This window comes from Nuphar pumila, chromosome 9, assembly GCF_984573655.1.
Source record: "Nuphar pumila chromosome 9, dmNupPumi1.hap1.1, whole genome shotgun sequence".
NCBI classification, from domain to species: Eukaryota; Viridiplantae; Streptophyta; class Magnoliopsida; order Nymphaeales; family Nymphaeaceae; genus Nuphar; species Nuphar pumila.
In genome coordinates, this window is record NC_143257.1 from 116,950,423 (window position 1) to 116,957,541 (window position 7,119).

A 7,119-nucleotide genomic window follows, 5' to 3' on the forward strand; every position below is an offset into this window, starting at 1 on the left:
ATTTAAAAAAAAAACATGGTAAGGCTTGAGCTTAGGCTACCTGTAACTCACATTCTCCGGTTATTGTATCCATTTAGGAAATTGTTTAGCATCCTGTGCTACGTCACAGGGATACTTTAGTTTACACCCATATCATGTCTCCTTATATACTATAATTTTAAAGAGAAATTACACAAAGATGGTGTGTCCCGTGTCCTTTTGGGCACATCCATGTGACAAAGATCTTATGTACCAGCAAGTAAAATGTTGCAACACAAGCAAGCATAGAAGTATAAGATAGAGCAATGGATGCTGCCGATCAACTGCTACAGTGAGATACCACAAGATAGTTAGTTCATCATAGAATCTTCTCCTTGTGATGATGGGAATGAAGGCTACTTGATCTGATATTTAGCTTTCAACATTCTCACCTGGATGTAGACGTTAGCCATCAGATGCCTATGTAAGACCCTTTGTATCATGAATCAAAGGATAGACTAATGGGGGCTCCGGTTATCTGGTAGAAGCAGCTAGTATTTGCAGGTTCAAAACCCAATGGTATAGTTTTATAAATGGTAGGGGTCTGCCTAACCCCAGCTTGACTTTCAAAAATAATGAATCAAAGGATAGGATTCTTTTTGCATTAAGAGCACGTTTGGAAGCTAGAAATTTTTTCATAGGAAAAAAAAAAGTTATGATATGAGAAGTTTTTCAAAAGAAAAATTTTTGCTTGTTTGTGTAGCTTGAGAAAAACAAAGTGGGAAAATCTTGAGAAAATGAGAGAGGAGGAAGTTGGTGGTGGTGATGGAGCTTATCCAGCTCTCTCCTTTGCCAGTACTCCTTGTACCCACGCTCGGACACTTCTATGCCCGAACACCACCTTTCTTGCACCCTTGTTGGTGACCACCAGCGCGAGGTATGGCCCTTGGCAATCCCTGCCACCGACCAACTACATGGTTGGTGGAAGAGGATGGGCAGCAGGTTAGACCCATCCCGGTGGCCTACCACCATCTTCATGGCTGGCCGCTGGCTAACGAGCCGCCCGACCCCTGTCCACTTTCCTCCTTCATCCCTTTCTACCGTCCATCATGGATGGCAGCAAACACTGCCCACCACCTGCTGGGATAATGTCGGTGGGTGGTCATTGGCCTCCCCATGACCGACCGGTGGTGGTTGTGAGATGGATGATAGTGATGGGGAGATGGGTGGTGGAGAGTGTAAAAATAAATTCTCTTGGTAGGAAACATTCCTCCACTCCTCTCTTAGAGGAATGTTTTTTATTAAAAAGTATACTTTTAGAAAAACTCTCTCAAAGGGAAAGTTTCTTACATTTTCAAGGGTCGAAAAATGGGCAAGGTTTTTTCATTTTCCATCACTTTTCCTACATCTTTCTCAAAATGCAAGTTTGGAAGCCAGAAAGATGTAGGAAAAGTGAAGCCCAAGCTATTTAACACTATCTTCACCTACTTCAAATCAGATTCAATATTCATCATTAACACACAAAAATCAGATTCAACGAACGCAGTTTGATGCCCAAGCTATTTCTCGCATCAAAATCAAATTGAAACTAAAGCTGCAAAACACGTAATGAGTACCTGGCCTAGAAAGGACTAAAAATATGCATTCACAGCGCATACACTTCAGATGCACGTTTGCGTTGTAACACACGTCAATCAGGTTGAATACATTTAGTTTAAGACATTAACCATGTCAACTCATTCAAGATTAAAAAACAGAACCTAAAAGACGTCCAATCAAAAGTTCTTCCCTGTCAAAACGAGTAGCAAACAGGTCTCAACTTCAAACCAAAAAATCAGATTCGATAAAGATACCACATTCAATCCCAAAAATAGGTTCAGTCCAAAACGATTTCTGCAGGGGATAAGTTAGGAACGAGAATTCAATATGCAGGAAAATAACCTGTCTTTGTTTATCACAGGATATATGTTGAATGCTAACGCAAATCAGATAGAAGATTACCAGCAGACAATCCAAAACATAAAAACGTCAATTTCAAGTTGTTTCCCTGTCATAAATCAATATGTAACAGCAGCAATCTCAGAAGAAAATCAGGTTGAAAATATATTTAAATCAGGCATACACATGATGCTTCTTGTTACAGACATCAGTCGAAAATGAAAACACCCAATCAAACCAGCAACACATTAAGATATAGAGGATGAAAATGGCTTAGCTCTGACGTCGTGACGCTGGCCAAGCAAAAGATATGGCGTTCCACACCCGTAGCATCCAAACAGACCTGAAGAAGGTCGACGTCCGGCAGAGGTTCACAAGCAGTCTGGCAGCCACCAAGGAGGAAGGATAAGAGGGCGTCCCATCTATATACTCACCACTCTTCAAGGGAGTTTTTTTTTTCTCACGGCAACAAAGATGAAGGCTAACATGCTGCCCATGTTTTCCAGAGTTCCTCCTTATAAAAACCCAAGAGGAGATGAAGAGAAACCATTGTTTTGGGCATTGAAGAGCCGCCCAACCCTACCCAATGGGCTGAGTTGGGTCCAACAGTGCTATTTGGACTCAATGGGATCTGTTGAGAACACAGACATATTTGACAACCCAAATAGATCCAAACTTCAAATTCAAAGGAAAATATCTAGACCCCAAATAAAATTACTCAAATACTCATTACACCCTCCAATAGTCATAAATACATCCTAACGAGAAACAGGATCTAAAATTCAGATCCACATGTTGAATTCCAACAAAACCTAAAGAATAAAAATTTAGATTACAAAAAAAAAATTACAGAAAATTAAGATTAAAATCTAAATAGTCAAAAACATATATCCAGAAAGAAATAACATCAAATTAAATTCTGGAATTTCAAAATGGTGTTTTAGCCCTGCGGGTTTTTGTTCTATCTAAGAGTCTGGGCCGTGTCTCAGTCCCAGTGTGGCTGATCATCCTCTCGAACTAGTTACTGATCATTGCATTGGTAAGCTATTGGGTATTAGCAGCCCCCCTCCCAAAGGCAGGTTCTTACGATTACTCACCCGTCCGCCCTGTTCATACTACCAGGCCGTAACCACCTATACACCAGTGGGTTTGCAACTTGCAACATCACATGGTGACTTGCACAAACTGCCCATATAGCAGATGATCGGAGCCCCCTGTTGGTAATAATCTTGTACATTTGAGAGTACAATCCCTTCCTAATCTAAGCATAAATTATATCCACTCTGTAAATGCTTCTTCGTTGGGGTATTTCCTCAATGTCACTTTTCTTCATGTTCGAAAAAAATTTACCAAACCTTCTTTCTGTTGGGGGTGAAACCAAGAGTAGTGAAAGCACTTCCCCTCTATGGAGGTTGGCCACCCAAAATGAGGATGCACCTACCTAACCTAACACACTATTTTGCCATGCAACCTAACATCTGTGAAGTGGTCATTCCTCCAACCACAGCATTTCCAAAGTCTCACTCTATCTCCTTTATATTCATGCTATGGATAAAATCTTGGAACATCTTGATCCAACCTTTCCCAAAACCCTAACCTGAATGCCCAAGTGTGGTTTTGTTCCCATTGTCACCTGATGAGGCGATATTTTACTCTCACCATCCTTCATGCTAATCACCTACCACCTCATAAGAAAAGCCCTATTAGAACATGCAACTAAGCTCCTGACGTCGAACTGCCCATTTCACATTTCAAAATGTTTAGGGCAAATGCACTCTCCTATCGTGATTTGTAGCAACCTTAAGGATGGTTTTGCCAGAGTTGGCAAAAAGGGGAGGGATGATTTTGGAAAATGGGCATGGAATGATGGTTTTGGCCAGGATTTTGGGTGTATAGACCCCGTCATTTGATATATGACGGGATTTATCCTACATTCAATCCAAACCGTCCAACCAATGGCCAGGATTAGTACATATTCTCACATGGATGTGAACTGATGGTGGTCATCTGAATGCATCAGTTGGATGGCTAGAATCAACAAAACATAGGATCCATTGTATCATATGTCAAAGGATGGAACCTTTTTGTTTGGGTTTGCCTTATAACAGAGAGAGATTATGGGGAAAAAAACTCAAACAAATATAGGTTAATACTGACATAATTAAAGTAGATTGAGCAAGTGCAAAGTACTTTGCTGACCATCTCTCTCTCTCTCTCTCTCTCTCTCTCTCTCTCTCTCTCTCTCTCTCTCTCTCTCTCTCTCTCTCTCTCTCTCTCTCGGGTGGATCCAATTATCACACCAAGCACCTTGCAAGGCAGTTGGTCTAATCACAAACAGCCATGCCTCCTTTGGAAGGAAGGGGGGGTTGGAATGTGCCTGTCAGTGCTTGAGTCACGTACCTTTGCAAGGTGCTAAGCCGATTACTCGATCTGTTCTCCTCACACTTTATTTTCCATTACTGCGGCCTGCCCAATGACCTCTCATAATGCTCTCCTCCAGTGTGAGACACAAATATTTCATTAAGAAGTGAACCCTTTTCAAATTCACGAATTCAGTAGGTGTGCTTTCCTCCTTAATCCCTCCACCACCACTGTTATTTTCATTTCATCTTTATAACAGATATGACATCCAAGAGCCAAAATATACAACAATATCTCCATATATTACTAATTAATGCCAAGCTGAAAATTAATACATGATCAGTGAAAAAAAAAGTTTGCAGAGGTATAAAGCCTCGGGATTAGGTATAGGCAACAAGCCGTGCTGCTCATTGCTCAGCTAGGCTCATGTTCAGCTTGTAAAGAGCTCATTGGTGCTCCGCTCATCTTGGCTCATGTAAGCTCATTAAACAGTAATGAATATATTTTAGATGCATTTTACACCTGTAGTGTAGAGAAAACGATTTGAAGTATTTGGTTTGCAGCATAGGTACCGGAAGTGCCCCTATAGGGGGGAGCGGGAAGCGGCACACTTCTTCAAAAAAGGGAAAACATGGGGAAAATTCGCTTCACGCTTATCTTTTATGGGAAGCACGCTTCCTACTTGCTTCTCAAAGCACTTTCCTTTCGTTTCTCACATGCTTTCCCCTTATTTTTTGTATTTTTCATGTTATTATTTATTTTCACTTCTTCCTTGCCCCTTCCCACTCATTTTTCCCTTATTTTCTTTATGTTTTCTTTTTAGCTTCTCACTCGCTTCCAAAATGAATTAAGTTTCTTACTTCGCTCTACTTTTTAACACTGGCTTACCCGCTTCTGCTTCACGCATCGCTTCCTATACCCATTTCAATTCCTAGTAACTATGGTTTGAATGGTTTGAAGTTCAGAGAAAAAATCTTATTGTTTCTGCACTAAAACAAAAATTTATACTTTCAGCTTTGAAACAATGTTTTTTTTTTCTATTAACAGATCAGCTTGGAACTTGGCTCATTTAGCTCAGGATCATTATGAGTCGGAACTTAGCATGGCTGGTCACAATAAAGAATCAAGGTCGAGCACTGCGAACTCAGATTGTTTGGCTCATTTACCAGCCCTAATCAGAATGTGAGGACGCTTTAAAAGCTGCACTCTCCTGCTTTATCAAGCAGTCGGCTAAGTCTTTTCATGTTCAAGACAAAAAGCAAAGGAGATCAAGGATCCCTTTGACTAAGACCCTCAAAGTATCATCTACCAGAATGGATGTGAAGAATGCAACACTTCATGGACCCAACTCTACCATCCAGTCCTAAAATCCATGCATTGCATTAAGTTCTCTCATTTAACAGAAACGCCTTCTAAATTTCCACTTTCAATAAGAATAGCTATGAACTAATCAGATTCAGATTTGGTATTACCTTTTTCCAATCCAACTCTATATACAAATCAAAAACCAACTAGGCAAAGATCTGATTAGCTTGGATCTGGTAGTTTCTTAAATCCAAACAGATTTCGAACTGTTTGCATCCCTACCAACAAATCAAAACCAAAGGTGTTAAAGCCTCCAGTCACCCGATACTTGCCTTGATTTGAGAAACAAAGTGTTGCATTACCTCAGCAGCGGATCACATTAATTTTTATTTTTATTTTTTATGACGAGGAAGCCTCGCCAAGAACTGGGTCATTTAATGGGCCTACCGCCATAAAAGGTATACCCCAGGTGGAGTCACGGACACCCAGACCCTTATGAAGCCCACCAGAAAAAGGTGCCCGCACACCCGGTGGGGGAGTCGAACCTGGGACGAAGGAGCCAACACCTTCAACCCAGGCCCACTACCAATCTCCTTTACATCAAACATTCTTCTTTAAAAATAATCAGAAAATGAGAGCTCCCAAGAAATTGCCTCTCTGTTTTGCTATTTTATATGAAAAACCTAGTCTCGTTAGACTAACCTGCCAAGCTTATGGTCACATGCCCAGAGGCACAAAATTATAACCCATTCCCCCACGGCCATAGTTGTTTAGGCTTGTGCACAAGAACCACCTCTCCCGAGTTTCAAACTTGTGATGTGTGGTGTGTGTGTGTGTATATATATATATAGAGAGAGAGAGTACTGGGTCCGTGCTAAATCAGAGATAAAGCACACTGACCATCCATTGCGCACATTGATGGATGGTCAGCATGCAAAAAACTTAAAAATCACATCAAAAAAAGCGATTTTTGCTCCAAAAGACCTTTAGTGGTGGACTAAAAGCGCCAGTAAAGGTCCCACACTAAAACCCAAACCCAGTTTTTGAAAAGGTCTTTAATGGCGCACTAAAAGCACCAGTAAAGGTCCCAAACCTTTAAAACGTCCTTAACTGGTGCTTCTAGTGCACTAGTATAGGATTTTCGGTGCAATTTTTTTTTAGCACCAAATTAGTTCAACACGAACCCATTTCAACATATATATATATATATATATGGCAAGCTAGGGTTAGGCAGACGCTTACACAACATACCATTGGGTTTTGAACTTATGTCCAACACATGGTGACGTGCATTAACAGCTCCTACCAAACAAGCAGAGCCCCCGTTGGTTGTGATGTGTATATATCCCCCAGTCACAAGTCAATATGATGGTAACTTATCATTTGCCAACCATGGCGCATATCAGCTATGTATAACCCATGTATCGCTAATCTATCCGCCAACCAGCTACTATTAAAAATATTACAAACCTCAGCAAAATTTGAGGCACTAAATCAATTTCACCATAAGCAACCATCATTTAATCTTAAAAAAATAACATAAAAATGCATATATTT